Source organism: Hemicordylus capensis, chromosome 5 (genome assembly GCF_027244095.1).
Source record: "Hemicordylus capensis ecotype Gifberg chromosome 5, rHemCap1.1.pri, whole genome shotgun sequence".
In the NCBI taxonomy this organism is placed as follows: Eukaryota; Metazoa; Chordata; class Lepidosauria; order Squamata; family Cordylidae; genus Hemicordylus; species Hemicordylus capensis.
This window is the reverse complement of record NC_069661.1, coordinates 172,084,711-172,101,469: the sequence shown is the minus strand read 5'-3', so window position 1 is coordinate 172,101,469 and position 16,759 is coordinate 172,084,711. Positions and strand designations below refer to the sequence as shown.

Here is a 16,759-nt window from a genome sequence, read left to right as displayed (position 1 = left end):
CAAACTCTCTGAACCTGTCCACTAAGGTGGGAACAGAACCAGGACTACACTGTGCCCCCGATTGCCAACCCCCTCAGACAATCCGGAAGGATACCATGGCCGATTATCAAAAGCTACTGAGAGATCTAATAGAACCAAGAGAGGCACACTCCCCTCATCGAGGCCCCAATAGAGGTAATCCACCAGAAAGACCAATGCTGTTTCTGTGCTGTGCCTTGGACTAAGCCCTGACTGAAAAGGGTCAAGGAAATCCACTTCATCTAGGATTCTCTGTAGCTAAGCAGCAATTACTTTCTCCAAAAACTTCCCCCAAAAGAGAAGGTTGGAGATAGGTCTAAAATTATCTAATATCTCTGGGTCCAGAGAAGAGGAGAGGGCGGGAGAGGGCGGACCACTGTTTCTTTCAAAGCTGGAGGAATCTCTCCCTCCCTGAGTGATGAATTCATTAGCTCCTGGTCACAGAATCTCACCCCGTCCCCTGGCCAAACAAATCAACCAGGAGGGGATTTTATCTGCAAAGAACTCATTAAATACAACACAATGGTTAACTGATGGCTCCAAATTCTGATTCAAGGAAGTGGGGCACGTACTAGCCCCTCACAACCATAAACCATAAACAACTCTGCTGGACATAAACTCGCAGAAGCAATACGGGCAGAAAATAACTGCTTCTTTGCTGCATGTTTTGTCTGAGCATAGATTTTTAAATGTGCTCTACGTCATAATCTGTCAGATTCGATTTGAGTCTTTTTCCATTTGTGCTCCAGTCACCTATCTTGCTGCTTCTGCCCCGTAGATCTTCCATATACCAAGGGGCCAATTTTGAAACGGGTCGGAGGGGACGCTTAGGAGCAATCGTGTCTACTGCCCTGGTGAGCATGTTGTTCCAGTTCTCCACCAGGGCATCAACAGGATCACCAGCAGACCCAACATTAAATCCCTCCAAGGTTTTTTGGAATCCTATTGGGTCCAATAACCTCTTCAGGCAGACCATTCTAATAGGCCCCTCAGCCCTGCAGACGTGGGAAGTGGTTGTAAACCTAACCTTAACTAGATGGTGGTCCGTCCATGACAATGGGGAAATCACAGGAGTCCCCACCCATGGAAAACCACCCTGATCAGATTAAAAGACCAAATCAAGCATGCAACTTGAAGCATGCATTGGTCCAGAGACCACTTGGGATAGGCCCATAATTGCCATGGCTGCTATGAACTCCTGAGCTGCCCCGGACAAGTTGGTCCCAAAATGAACATTGAAGTCCCCCAGCACCAAAAGTCTGGGAGACTCCAACACAAGTTCTGCAGCCAAGTCCGTGAGCTCAGTAAGGGATTCTGTTGGGCAGCAGGGCAATTGATACACCAACAGAAGTCCCAATCTATCCCTGGTCCCCAAACTTAAGTGCACATTAACATCTCCCTTACCGGGTCCCTGTTGGTGTATCTGGCCATATTTAATGCCAGATACACCAACAGGGACCCAGTAAGGGAGATGTTATCCTTATAGACCACAGCCATTCCACCTCCCCACCCACGTCCCCTTGCTTTCTCCTCTACAGAATATCCTGGAGGGAGAAGCTGGGACCAGACTGGGCCACTAGCCTCACCCAACCAAGGTCAGCCCCTTCATCCACAATCAAATCATGGACGAGTTTGGGTTTGTTCTGGACCGACCTGGCATTGCAAAGGAGCAAGTGAGGTTATGTTGGCAGTGCTCCATGAGGTCAAAAAGCTGGCAGGTCAACTGGAGGGTGTCTTAATGCAAGTGTATGTAGCATGTCTTGCTTTTTGGAAAAGAAAAGGCTTCAGCTTTTTGTACTGAGATTACTTGTTATAAACCTGAGCAACTGAAAAGAATGATCTGCTTACATGAACTTGACATTTATGGTCACTGAACCACCTCTAGAATATTTAGCAGACAATATTATCCCTGATCCCATATGGGACCACAATGCCCAAAGATCATGGAATAATGTGGCCTCATTGTTAAATGACAATGCTGTGCAGCTTGACAGTGTAATGAGAGCTACATTTCCATTCTAATCAGAAGTTTGATCAGATGACTTTGTGACTCTCTGCCAACTCTCTCCCTCAAGAGTGATATGCTAGAGTTTGTGGCAAACTGAATTCTATAGCCCACCTGCACCTACATAGTGAAAAGGCTGCTGGATTGCCCTGGAAAAATCACTTCTGAAAAAGTGTTGTTTTTTGAAGACATTGCCTAGGAAGATAGAAAGTTTGGTAAAGTCCCACAGCTTACAATGTTCTGTAGTCAAACAAATGCAAGCCATCTTCCATCATTAATGCTTCCCTTGCTGTTGCATGGGGAAAGTTCTTCTCACTGCCAAGCAGTTCTTTCAGGCATCAACATTTCATTTCTTCCATTATCCTCCATTCAAATGTGTAATCTTTAAACTGGAAGGCTCTTGTGCTTGCCTCGATACCCAAGTCTTAAAGCAAATCAGCTGGCAACAACAGATCCATACATATTTGGAAGTACCCATATGCTTTTCTGTTGATAAGAGATGTTGATACCCATATTAGAAAGGACAGCAACCCTGTATTTAAGATTGCTTACAACCTGCCCATGCAGGCCACCAGTTATGCTGACACAGCCATTCATAAGGTCAGGCAGTATCCTTTCCAGTACCTGGACAAAGATATAACATATCTCCATGCACTGATGCTTATACTGATTCAAAAGGTGATCAGGAAGCCTATGGAAAGGCACCATGTGATGCACAAGAGAATTACTGGGGATGGAGCAATGGCAGTGGAAAAGGTGGAGAAATCCTGCAAACCACTGCACTACCTTGTACTCCGTTATGCAGCTCCAGATTTTGCATTTTTTAAGTTCTCAAAATGGTCTACATCAAAAGAAGAGAAAAGAGAAAAGAAAAGAAAAGGTTCTCTGTCCCAAATGGGCTCACAGTTTTAAAATGCTCTTTTCAATGAAGTGTAGAAATGCATATTTCATCGCCCTTTTACTGTCTTATTCAAAGTTTAAAAATGAACACAAAAAGTCATCAGCAACAGCTACTGGGAGGGGCACTATGCTAGGGTTGAATAATTGCTCTCCCCTGTGAAATATAAGATAATTGCCACTTTTAAGGGGCCTCTTTGCCCGTTTAGCAGAGGATAAAATTGGGGGGATGAACCCCTGCAATGCCACTGCTTTACAGCTTAATTGGAATTTAGGAGAAAGTTAGTGTCATTGGCATTTTAGCTGTATCACTGAAAGGGGTCATAAAATCCAGTTGCTCAGCTATGAGCAAAAACACTTTTTAAAAAAAGATTTTCACTAAAACTAGTAAGATCAGGAATCTAAGGCTGCAATTTGAAACTCAAGCACAACCAATTTTAACAGCACATGTTGTGTGTTGAAAAGAGGCATGGGGGACAACAGAGGAAGCGGGAAGGCAAGGGCCGTCCTTTGGCCACCGGGGTCTTTGGGGGGGGCACCAAGGCACCTCCTTGCCCTCAGCCAGGGCACCCCCTTGCCCCTTCCCACACCAAGCTGGCAAACAAAGCGCTGACCAGCTGGGAACAGAAGCACACCTCCCCAGCCAGGGTTTCATTGAAATGCTAGCGGGGCTGCAGAGGAAAGCCCAGCCAGTCAGCCTTTCAATGAAACACTAACTGGGGATGATGGGGGAGTGTTTGAATGGGCCCTCTCCCAGGCAGTAGACACGCCCCATGCATCTGATGTCAGATACAGGGGGCGTGGCCAGTATGGGGCTGGGCCAATATGAGGTCAGCCCCTGGAGAGTTTCCTCTGTCAGCATTTCGTTGAATCGCTGACTGGGAGCAACGTCCTTTCCCTGCCTCTGCAAGGAGGATGACTGGGAAACTCTGCAGGGGGTGACTGGCCCCATTCCTGCTATTGGCCACACGCCCTGCATCTGACATCAGACGCAGGGGGCATGGCTTGGGGGGGGGGCACGTGTGCAAATAGAAATAAAAAGGGCTGCATGCACATTTAAAAATCAAAAGGGTTGGGGGAGCCAACGGCAAGCCTCCAGTCTGCCGAAGTTCCTCTGGCAAGCTCGCTACACCCCTGCATAAGAGGCTATTTGGTTTTCATACAAAACAGGAGGAATGCGGGGGCGTCAAGCCTTTTGCACAACATCTGCTAAATATGGATTCACTTTTCTGAAATGATTTTGTGAAGGGCAAAAGCATAGCTAGATAATAATCATAGTCAATCTCGCTGTAGCAGTAGATCAGCCACCAGATGGCAGTACCAGAGTGCTCTCACTTAACTAATTTAAAGCACAATAAACTTGTTATCTTGCCAAGAAAAATGTTATTGCATTATCCTTTCCACAAAGATTAGTTTTACGAATGCCTCAGGAATTTTTCAAAGTTCGTGTACCTCTATGTAGTGCACCAGCCATGCTGTGTATTTTCCTTTTTAAAAGAACACTGTGATTCCTATTTAGTGTATTGCAGAGGGGTTCTGTGTTTTTGTTTTTGTTGTTGTTGTTGTTATAGGACCAATTCCAGAAGGCACTAAGAGCCCTTTTAGAAAGGTACACCTTCTCTTCCATATTGCATAAATTGGACTGAAGCTATGGAAGGATCCAGACCCAGATAGAAAATATGCATGTCATACTTTGTCTATGCCGTGTGTTTTAATCCTTTGGAAAGGAGTCTGAATGTGAGTAAGGAATTGTAAAAAAAAAAAAAAAAAGGTAAAGTGTGCCGTTGAGTCAATGTTGACTCCTGGCGACCACAGAGCCATGTGGTTTTCTTTGGTAGAATATAGTAGGGGTTTACCATTGCCATCTCCCGCACAGTATGAGATGATGCCTTTCAACATCTTCCTATATCGCTGCTGCCCGATATAGGTGTTTCCCATAGTCTGGGAAACATACCAGCTGGCATTCGGACCTACCACCTTTGACTTGCTAGTCAAGTCATTTCCCCGCTGCGCCCAGCCAGCAAACGCTGCCTGGGAATGCACTCCGGAGGGCTACTCAGGCCCTCCAGTGATCAGGCCATGTCCACATTTGTGTGACGGTGCGTACAGCGTGTGGCAGAGCAGGGCCACCGGGGATGGGGCAGCACCTGTGGCTCTATTCCTTGGCTTTGCCACTGGCTGCTTCCCCTCTGAGGCCACTGCCTTAGTTTGCCTTATTATGAGGCCAGGCCCTTACACACTGCCTGTCACTATGGGTATGGCAGCAGAGGTCTTCAGCCAGGAGCTCTGGCAGCAGGGCTCAGATGACTTACTCTGTGCCACCAAGACAATTTGCAGGGAGAGGAACAGGGGGACTTCTACTGCTACACAGCACGCCCCCTGCCAGTGGCCAGAAGGAAAAACTGCAGTCATCGAGCCCAAGAAGAATCAGGTGGGCTGGAGAGCCGATGGGCCCTATATAAAAACTTCCCTGGGCTTGGCTACCCAGTCCAAGCTTGTCTCTGGGAGAAGGTGCTAAAGTCTTGCTAGCCTGGAACTTGACCTCCTAGTTTATCTATGTTAAACCACGCCATCTGCCTCTGATCCTTCAGAAGATCATCTGCCTGCTCTGGAACTTGACCACTGGCCTGTTTAACCATGCTGTTTGCCTCAGGCTCCACTGAGCCTTACACTACATAGTTAGGCATTTGTGTTCATCATGTGAATTGGATGCTTTCCCCACCCCTCTGAAAATGTCGTGACACAAGCTTAGAGCCTTTTAAACTCCGGATGCATGGAGCACCTACAGCAGCAATGACTTTTCAGAGTCCCCCCATGTTCTGGCTCTCTCATTCCAATCTGCCTTTAATAGCCACGTTCGTACCTGCAGGACATTTCTGAGTACTGGTAGCCTGAGGAGTTAAGTGGCACCTCTGTTTTTAAAAAGTTCATGGCCTGAATGGAAATGAGAAAAGTCCTGGATAGGTTTATTATATGGCTTTATTTTGTGTCTCTGTGCAGGCACACTGACAAAAGAGATGGCGTGAGCCACGTGTCAGAGAATTGTGGAGCTTAAGAAAATAGCTCCACATAGCATTCTCCTAAGCCCTTTTTATCTGGCTGTTATGCAGTTTCGGTCCATTAATAGTGGAACATAGGAAGCTGCTCTATACCGAGTCAGACCATTGGTCCATCCAGCTCAGTATTGTCTGCACAGACCAGCAGCGACTTCTCCAAGGTTGCAGGCAGGAATCTCTCTCAGCCCTATCTTGGAGATGCCAGGAAAGGAGCTTGGAGCCTTCTGCAAGGAAGCATGCAGATGCTCTTTACAAAGCGGCCCCATCCACTAAGGGAAATATCACAGTGCTCACATATGGTCTCCCATGCAAATGCAAACCAGGGTGGATCCTGCTTAGAAAAGGGGACAATTCATGGTTGCTACCAAAAGACCAGCTCTCCTCACCGAGGAGGGTTATAGCCTCCCCTTTCCAGAATGCCTGTATGATCCTTTGCCAGGGCACACCCTGGCAACTATACTGCCCCTGCAGCTACATGGCAATGGTTTGGTTTCCAGCATCTTCCTTGATCTTCTCCTGGTAAAAAAAAATACTGTAATTATCTAAACGTATATCATGATAGCACCTTTTTTATTTTTGCAAACAAGCATGGTTTGCATTGTTTTCATAATTATCATTGGGTCCCAACTAGTTAATTTGTATAATGGCACAACAGAATGAACTAAACTCCCCCTTTGGCCAAGGGAGTATGGGGCAAGGAAGGGGAAGAGGTGCAGATCGCCCATAAGCATTTGAGGAATTCCCTTCTTTATTTTAATGAACTTCTCCCCAACAAACCTAATAATCCATAATTTCAATCTCTGAAATATATTTTCTCCCCCTGCAGCTCCCCAAGAATGGCTTTCCTCTCCTGCAAAACCAATTAAGTGAAGAGTTGCTCTTCAGACTTTCCCTCTGTGGAGCCCCGAAGAAGGACATGGGAAACTCCAACATGGAATGCTGGCCATGGTGGCCACTTTGCAGAATCTCTGCACACAGATGTATGGATTTCGATATGATGCTGAGATAAGAAAATATCTTCAAAAAGAAGCATATGGGACTCTGAGAAGAAACATACTTGGCATTGGCTCTTTCTAGGCAGCAGAAACCGGTGAACTACTGCCAAAGACCTCCCACTTGACAATGGTGCTCACTAGCAACAATAGGAGAGGAGCAGGAAGGGAAGGCATGTTGCCCCAGGAACTGGGGTTGGTCAGGGCCAGTTGCTCCCCACCTACTAAATATATGAGAATCTCCATTTTAAAAGGTTCCCCTTTTGCTCAGTTAGCAGGGGAGCTTTTACAAATTATCCAACAATAGTACCATGGATGAAGACTCATTTTGCCTAGTTTAAGAGAAATGGAATTAAGTTAACAACCGTTGTTTCCGTGGCATCCCCCCCCCCCACCATTTATTTCCCCCCTGGAGTGGGGTTCAACCAACTACTTTTATGTTATATATACTGCTCAGTATGAGATGACACCTTCCAGCAATTTCCTGTATCGCTGCTGCCTGATATAGCTGTTTCCCATAGTCTGGGAAACATACCAGCGGGGATTGGAACCGCAACCTCTGGCTTGCTAGTCAAGTCATCTCCCCACTGGAGGACTAAGTTTCAATTAGAGTAACTGCTTGGAGTGTTTGCCTCTCCAAATAAGGAAGAAAGCCTGGGAGAATCAAATCCCTGTGGCCCAATCCAGAGTGAGGGGCAGGATTTACTGGACAAACATCCTATAGAGAGGTAGGGGAAGATAGTGTGTGTTAGAATTCAATTCTTCCCTGGAGGCCTCTCAGGGAAGTGCGATCAACAACTAGTGTAGGACAAACTGAGTCTCACAGCCTTGGGCTGGGAATCAACTGGGAGTTCCTTACCTGGAAGGAAGTAGGAAGACTAGGGACCAGTTTAGCTAGATCTATCAAGGTATTTATATTTGTTTAAGTGCTTGGATCTGACTGACTGCATGGTTCTTATAGTTCATGGGGAAGGGTTTTACTTGAATGGAAGCAGTGATTGTTGATACCTCTATAGTTTTCCTGATCATCCAGTTATTAATAAATCCTTCTTCTTCTTGTTGAAGAGTGTCACTCCTTATTGGGTCCTGCCTTAGCCACATGCTCCTGAAGGCCTAAGACTGCTCAAGCCTTTCTTGTAGGGAGGGGTTCTCCACTCCCAGTATATTCTCTGTTAATATTAAAAAGTGGATGGAGGAAGCCTACCCAGGATTCTTCACAGCTAGAGGACGGATTTTGTACCTCACTCCCCCCCACCCACGCTTTTTTGATCATTACAATTAAGAAGAAGGAAATTTATACGCATTACTAACACATTTAGACTGTAAGTTTATTAGAGGCAGGGCCCTGTCTGTTTTGCTTATTATGTTATGTAAAATGTCATGTATGTCATAGTAGTAGTAGTAACAGCAACAATAAGAACTATCAACATCATCATCTGCACAGAGATCCGTAAAGTATCGTTTTGATATGAGCCTGTCCCTAAAAGCGTATCGTATTTTTCTGGCAGTGTTGTGTTATATGAGTGTAATCTTGCTTTGTACCAATTAGTGCCACATAGATGGAACATGAGGACATTTCATGACAGGTTATTTAGTTACTCATCCTGCTCACAGTGGAAAGGATGCCAAGTCCCAGAAGCGCTGACAGATAGAAAGCATTTACATGTGTTTCTCCTGCTGATACATAAGGATGAATACATAAAAGTACAGCGCCTTGATTCACCTAAAAGAAACAAAGTATTAATAGGAGGAAGGAAGAAAATCCACAAATGACTGGTTGGCATTCTATGCTGCCTGCATATAGCAACAGAAAGTAACAAGGGAAGCACATTAACTCCTAGCAACTGATGTGGTGTTGGTTCAGTTACTTTTGTTCTTTTGGCTGCCCCTTCAGTCCCTAGAATCCGGTGGTACTTCTGCTCCCCCAATTGGCTTAAGTAAATTTCACTTGTTCTTATAAGAATGCTGAGTATGAGAATACTACTTCCAATCTCGCCAAACACCTTTGATATCATTTGTTTGGTCTCTCTCTTTCACTACATATTCTCATTCGGACCAGTTATTTAAGCATGCTCAGACCCCAAGATCTAATAGGCATTTAAAATGCAAACAGGGCAGACCCTGCATAGCTAAGGAGACAAGTCATAAGGGGACAAGACCAGCTCTCCTCCCTAAAATGGTGAGCTTGCACAATGAACAAAGCAAGAAGGTTTTGGAGCTGTGCAAAGTTGTGCTGGTCTGTGATGTTGCACATCCACAACACCATGGAAGAAGTGGAAAACCTTTTCTGGGACCTAGTCAATGTTGCACTATAAAGTTACATAGCAAGTGTTGTGCAACAGTCATAAGAACATAAGAACTGCCCTGCTGGATCAGGCACAAGGCCTATCTAGTCCAGCATCCTGTTTCACACAATGGCCCACCAGATGTCTCTGGAGAGCCCACAGGCAAGAGCAATGTGCATGCATTCTCTCCTGCTGTTGCTCCCCTGCAACTGGAATTGAGAGGCATTGTGCCTCTGAGGCTGGAGGTGGCCCACAGCCACAAGACTAGTAGCCACTGATAGACCAGTCATCCATGAGTTTGTCTAAGCCCCTTTTAAAGCCATCCAAACTGGTGGCCATCCCCACATCCCATGGCAAATAATTCCATAGATTAATTATGTGCTTTGTGAAAAAGTACTTCCTCTTATTGGTCCTAAATTTCCCGACCTTCAGTTTCATGGGATGACCCCTGGTTCTAGTGCTGTGTGTGTGAGAGAGATATTTCCCTCTGCCCACCCTCTCCACTCCATGCATAATTTTATACAACTCAATCATGTCTCTCCTTAGCCACCTCTTTTCCAAGGTAAAGAGCCCCAGGTGTTGTAGCCTTGCCTCATAAGAATGGTGCTTCATGCCCCCTGATGATCTCGGTTTCCCTCTTCTGCACCTTTTGCAGTTCTACAATATCTTTCTTAAGCTACAGTGACTAAAGCTGTATGCAGTACTGCAGATGTGGCAGCACCATAGATTTGTATAAGGGCATTATAACATTAGCAGTTTTATTTTCATTCCCCTTCCTAATGACTTCTAGCATGGAATTAGCCCTTTTCAAAGCTGCTGTGCACTGAGTCAACATGTTCAGTGAGCTATCCACCATGACCCCATGATCTCTTTTCTGTTCAGTCACTGACAGCTCAGATCCCATCAGTGTATATGTAAAGTTGGGTCCCCGTCCCCCCCATATTTACACTTGCTTACACTGAACCGCTTTTGCCATTTTGTCACCCACTCTTCAAGTTTGGAGAGATCTTTTGGCAGCTCCTCACAATCTGTTTTGGATTTCACTACCCTAAATAGTTTAGTGTCATCCACAAATTTGGCCACTTTGCTGCTTACCCCATCTTCTAGATCATTTCTGAACAAGTTAAAGAGCACTGGTCCCAGTACCGATCCCCGGGGGACCCCACTCCCTACTTCTCTCCATTGTGAAAACTGTCCACTTGTTCCTACCCTCTGTTTCCTGTCCTTCAACCAGTTACCAATCCACACATGAACCTATCCCCTTATCCCATGACAGCTAAGTTTACTAAAGAGCTTTTGGTGGAGAACTTTGTTAAAAGCTTTTTGGAAGTCAAAATATATTATGTCAACTGGATCACCTTTATCTTCTCAAAGAACTCCAAAAGGTTAGTGAAGCAAGACTTGCCCTTGCATAAGCCATGCTGTTTCTCCTTCAGCAAGGCCTTTTCTTCTATATTTTTAACAATTTTGTCCTTAAGTATGCTTTCCATCAATTTACCCAGCACCAAAGTTAAGCTGACCGGACTGTAATTTCCCGGATCCCTCCCAGTGCCTGTCGGCAATCCCCCAGGTGTCATTTTAAAAGCTGCTCTGCGACCTTTTTTTTCTTAATTTGAAGTGCCATCAGTCTGGCTCCATCTTGGTTCAAGTGGAACCTATCCCTTTTGTACAGCCTCGTCTTGTCCCAAAATGTATCCCAGTGCTTAACAAATCTAAACCCCTCCCCCTGGCACCAATGTCTCATCCATACATTGAGACCACTCAGCTCTGCCTGTCTTGCTGTCCATGCGCATGGAAAAGGTAATACTTCAGAGAATGTTACTCTGGGGGTCCTGGACTTCAATATGCTACCTAGCAGCCTAATTTTGACTTCCAGGACCTCCCGACTGCATTTCCCAATATCGCTAGTGCCAGCGTGCAGCACGATAGCTGACTCCTCCCCAGCAGAGCCTAATAGCCTACCTAGATGCAGTGTGACATCTGCAACCTTCGCAGCAGGCACTGCAGTCAGTCACCATGTGGTCTACACGTGGGTCACAAACCCATCTCCCTATGCCCCTAATTATCAAATCACCCACTACTAGGAGTCCCCCACCCCCTGGAGGAGTATGCTCCGTGTGAGGGGATATGGAAGCATCATCCAGGAAGGGGTCTCAGATAAAGAAGTGCTTCCCTTTTCCTCAGACAGATGTTGCCTGAGACCTTCACTCTTCATGACAGTAGAAGCGCTGTCATCCTGGGAGTGTGATGCCTCTCTCACATCCCTGAGGGTCTCATCCACACACCTCTCTGCCTCCCTGAGCTTCTCTAGGTCAACCAGCTTCGCTTTGAGGGAACAAACTTGTGCCCTGAGAGCCAGGAGCTCTTTGCACCAAGCGCATACCCAGGACTTCTTCCCCTCAGGCAGATAATCATTCATGCAACACTCTGTGCAATACACTGGGAAGCACCCCCTCTCCTGCTGGCATTCTACCTTCATAACTGGTTTGATTGGCTATTTAGAGTATATAGGGCTTGTTCACTTGAAGCTATGTACTGCGTGCAGTTGTCAGCTAATTAAAGGTTTTAAGCTTGTCCTCCAAGAAAATTAAAAAGTCAGGTAGTACTCACCTTATTCTTGCACTGGGTGTCTCCTCTGAGATGAAGGGGGGCCATGTGTGCCTCCCCACAGAGTTCCTTGCCAATCTCCTGCTAAATTCCTGCTAAACTCCTTCGATATCTGTTTGCAAACTCCTGTGAGAAAAGTTCCATTGGTCTGAGCCTTGTATTCAAGTTCAGAAAACTGACTGTCCCCCGGAATGTGATCCCTCCCACAGGCTGGAATGTCACCCACCTGGAATGAATCCCCCACTCAAGCTAACTCCTCTGACAAACACACAATCACTTCCAGCCAGCCAGAAATCAAATCCTGGAAAATTACTAGCCCTAACAAACTTAGGGTCATTGTACAACAATGTTGTGAAACAGTCTTGAGCAGGCGTTCTACCCTCATGGAACAGGCATTGCGCAACGACCTTGTGGAACAGTTTTGAGCAACAACTTTGTGAAACAGTCTTGAACAATAATGAGGCGGTTCCCACAATCAGTGGGAACTGCCGAAATGGGGTTTGCAAGGAGAGCAGGTCCTCTCGGGGTTTGCGAGGAGATCTGGCTGTGGGTGGCTGAACCAGCTGCCCACACGACTGCCAGCTCCGTTATGGAGCCAGCAGAGGCTGGGAAGTTCGGGGGTCACATGGCCCCCAGAAGCTCCAGCATGCCCTGCGTGAGTGTGCAGAGCATGCTGGGGAGACCCCCGAGCCGGGAGGCTGCATTTAGCCTCCCCACTGGGGGTCTTCTCAGGAGTTGCTGCAGTGCAGAGCCGTGCCACGGCAACTCACGATCAAAAAAGCAAGGTTAGCAGAACTCTCGCTCCGCTGTCGGCTAAGGGGAGGAGTATTCAAGCGGGTGACCTGCTTGAGAATAACCGGGCTCGGCTGCGAGCCCAGTGGTTCTCACAGGCATACCAAATTGGGCTAGGCTCCCTTAGCCTGATTTGGTATGACCGTAAGAATAGCCTCGATGTTATGGAATCGTTGTTGTGCAACTTACTGTATCAACAATCCTCTGCTAGCACAATATGACTAGTCTCAAAGAGATGGTCCTTTCTTTGCACAACATCCTTGCAGTATATCCATAAGCTAGTAGAACAGCATTATACTGGCACAACACTAAGCTCCCAATTTAGTGGAACTCACCTGTGCAGTGTCCTCATGTAAGTGCCATGTCCTTCCACAAGTGCACTGTTAGTCAGCATCTTAGTCAGTGTTTCTAGCCTAACCCTTAAGCCACTTGTTCACCCCCTCACATTGTTAATTCAGCTATAATTAAATACCACCCTCAGTTCTGCACTACCACTAGTACGGACTAGAAATACAATTTCAGACATAATAATTCATTGAAATAGAGAAATAGCCCTTTCCTGCTATTTTTAAAAAGGTACTTCAGGATGTTTAAAATATTTTAAGGAGTAATTAATCCACATTTAAATGGTCTTGAATATGCTGAATGCTCACTCTCCTCCACGTGGGGTGGCTTGGGATTCAGCTGGATACAGGACAGGCCCTTTATTGTGAAAGATCTGGATCCCAGCTCATAACCATATTTTTACAGAATCTCCTTCTCTATATAAGTCCTCCATTTTTCAGAAAAGATAGAAAGGAAAATAGTCCACTATTTGGCAGGAAGCAACAACCCACAGAGATTTTAGGACACAAAAATGATATATTCTCCATTTTTAGTATTAAAATATGGGAGCTAGAGGCAAGCAAGGAGAGCCGCAATTCTTTGAGATGTCTTCCCTCATATATATGCATCAATTCACTTCCTTCTGTGCCCACTTTCTTTCGACCATTTGGAATGATTCACGTATTGTATCAAACAAAGGAGTTGGCAGCAATTGCAGAGCACTATGAGGCAACTGCCAAGGCTCCATGAGGCTACAGTCTGCAACCTAACCGTAACCTAGGAGCTGTTAGTATGGGGACCTAGGAGCAGCAGCAGGAACAGGAGGAAGATAGATGGGTGCCCCCACACGCAACACTCTGTTTTAAGTCAAAACACTGCAGTTCTTGTGCTGACAGAACAAGAAAGCTGATTGTGTGTTGAGCGGTTTGTATCTATGATCCATACACGGGAATAATATTGATCCCTGCCAGTCTGAGCTGTCAAGTGGAGGAGTATTTCTAAGCACCTTGGCGACTGCTGAGTTATCCCTGAATAGTCCATCTCGAAGACTCCAGGACTATTAAGGGAGGAGAGCTGGTCTTCTGGTAGCAAGTATGAATGGTCTCTTTTGCTTAGTAGGTTGCATTTGATATTCCCCTTAGGGGGTGGGGAAGAGAGCACTTGCATGCTTGCATGCAGCAGGTTCCAAGGTCCCTCCCTGGCATCTCCAAGATAGGGCTGAAAGAGATGTGTGTGGATGTGCTACAGTTCTAATTCAATACCTTTTTCACTTTTCCTCCAAATAAGGGTTTGGAACCATGTATCAAGTGTCTAGGTGTCTAGGTATATTGCATCAACCAAGAAGGAATTGCACAGTTATGTTTAGAGTCCGAGAATGTTTAGATTACTATTTGGATGGTGGATTGTACCAAGGCCACCTAATGGCACAGTGGGGAAGCAACCTGCATACTGCATGGGAGAAGGCAATGGTAAGCCACTCCTGCACTCTACCAAGAAAACCACATGGCTCTGTGGTTGCCAGGAGTCAACACTGACTCGATGGCACAATCTTTCCTTTTCCTTGTACCAAGGTCCTTGGGAATCCATTCTTAATGAGCCCCTGGTGGTGCAGTGGTAAAACTGCCGCCCTGTAACCAGAAGGTTGCAAGTTCGATCCTGACCAGGGGCTCAAGGTTGACTCAGCCTTCCATCCTTCCGAGGTCGGTAAAATGAGTACCCAGAATGTTGGGGGGCAATATGCTAAATCATTGTAAACCACTTAGACAGCTTCCAGCTATAGAGCGGTATATAAATGTAAGTGCTATTGCTATTGCTAATGTAATTGACAGAAAAGTTACATATACATGCTGTTAACAAATCTCTGCAAGGGTATTGGCACTTCCGGAGGAAAGATGGCAGGTGGGAGGTAGAAATCTTCCTGTGACTGGAAAAGGACTGACTTCGTAGAGTAGGGCTTTGTAGTCTTTTCACATAACACAGTCTAAGACTTCATAGTCTATTCACATAACACAATCCTGCCTGCCCTTATATGACAGATGTAATGTGTCAAATATAATGCCCAGATATGGCTGACCACAACTCCCATGATTGTGGCATCTCAAAGAAGTGCTGCAGCCAGCCAGCAATTAACTATGCATATGTTTGCAGCCCATACCTGTGACACTGTTCACATATTTGTCCACACAAGCAAGTGCTTAAGGATGATCAGGACTTTAGCCCATAGTCTGAGGAGAGCCAGTGTGGTAGTAGTTGGAGTGTGGACTAGGGCTGGGGAGAGCACTCACTTGTGCTCTCTGAGTAATCCCCACTGAGTGATCTGATTTTGGACCAGTTGCTATCTCTTATCCTAACCTATCTCACTAGGTTGTTGTAAAGATAAAAGGAAGTACCCTGTTTGCTGCTCTAAACTTGTTGGAAGATATATATCATCATCATCATCATCATCATCGTTGTTGTTGTTATTTACAAACAATCTCCCAGATGTTATTGACTGTATTTGGTACTTTAATTATCGGGCCCTTTCCAAGGGTCTAGGATAGCTAAAGAAAAATTAAAGATAGAGTCATAGTATTCATGCTGTCCCAAGTAGTGTGTGGCGTTCTGTAGTTGATGTGTTGTAATTTTATTGATGCCCAAGGTGTCAAAATGGAATTCAAGTTCTTTTGGTACTGCACCAAGGGAACCAACAACTATTGGCACCACTATTGTTTTCTTTTTCCAGAGCTGTTCAATTTCAATCTGAAGGTCCTTGTATTTAGTTATTTTCTCCAACTGTTTTTTGTCGACTCTTCTATCCCCTGGGATTGCAATATCAATTATCAGAACCAGATTCTTCAATGACTGTCAGATCCGGTGTATTGTGCGCTAAATGCCTATCTGTTTGTATTCGAAAATCCCAAAGGATTTTTGCCTCTTCATTTTCTGTGACCTTCTCAATCAGATGATTCCACCAGTTCTTGCTTGCTGGCAAATTGTAATTCTTGCAAAAGTTCCAGTGGATTGTTGCAGCAACTTTGCTGTGTCTTTCCTTATAATTAGTCTGCGCCCCTCCACTGAGCACTACTTTGATGAGGTGGAGGGGCTTGCAAGCTTCGAGGATGCAGAGGGCTATGCTGGAGGGTCACCCAAACCAGACAGGCCTCTGCTGAGAAACCAGACTAAATGTGCCTAATCTTATAACCATGGTGAGAACAAGAAAAACAAATTCTATACCAGATCGGTCATTGCCCAGGTCAATAAGGGCCGTGTTGAGTGCTAGAGTCCCTGGGCACTTGCTGAAAAATGAGTTACAGGACTCAGGATCTACAGCTGAGCAACCAGGGCTGGAGACTGTAGAGCTACTTGAAGAACAAACTCAAAGTCAAAAGTATACAGTCGCAGAAAATCGAGAAATTATTATTGTTGTTGTTGTTGCTGCTGCATGACCCTCAAGGACATATTTCTGAAGATAAAAAGTGTCCAGTAGGTGGGTCATACACAAACTGGACAAAATCCTCAGTAATAGTATCTTTATAAACAGAGAGCTCATACAGGCAGCCAGCAGTTTCCTTAAGTGAAACAACAACAGAAGCCCCCTAGAGGCTTGGCTTGGCAGAGCATAAACAACAACAAAATATTTTTTGGAAGGTAGCGAAAGCAGCAAAAATCACTCTCTCCCCCTCTTTCCCAGTGCCTACATTTGCCTGCTCAGAAATGCACTGGGCAGAGCTCCGATGAAGCTTTTCTGCACACATGCTGCTCTTTAACACCCTAGTAATGCTGCACAGAATGTGAGCCAATGTT

At 45.6% G+C, this 16,759-nt stretch overlaps 1 long non-coding RNA gene across 1 annotated transcript; it reads left to right on the top strand.

Annotated features, from left to right (window-relative positions):
* The first annotated feature begins 3,997 nt into the window (after positions 1 to 3,997).
* LOC128328505 (uncharacterized) lies at positions 3,998 to 8,032 on the top strand. Its single transcript, XR_008309260.1, has 2 exons — positions 3,998 to 4,657; positions 6,803 to 8,032. It is a non-coding gene; the product is annotated as an uncharacterized LOC128328505 (long non-coding RNA).
* The last annotated feature ends 8,727 nt before the right edge of the window (positions 8,033 to 16,759 follow it).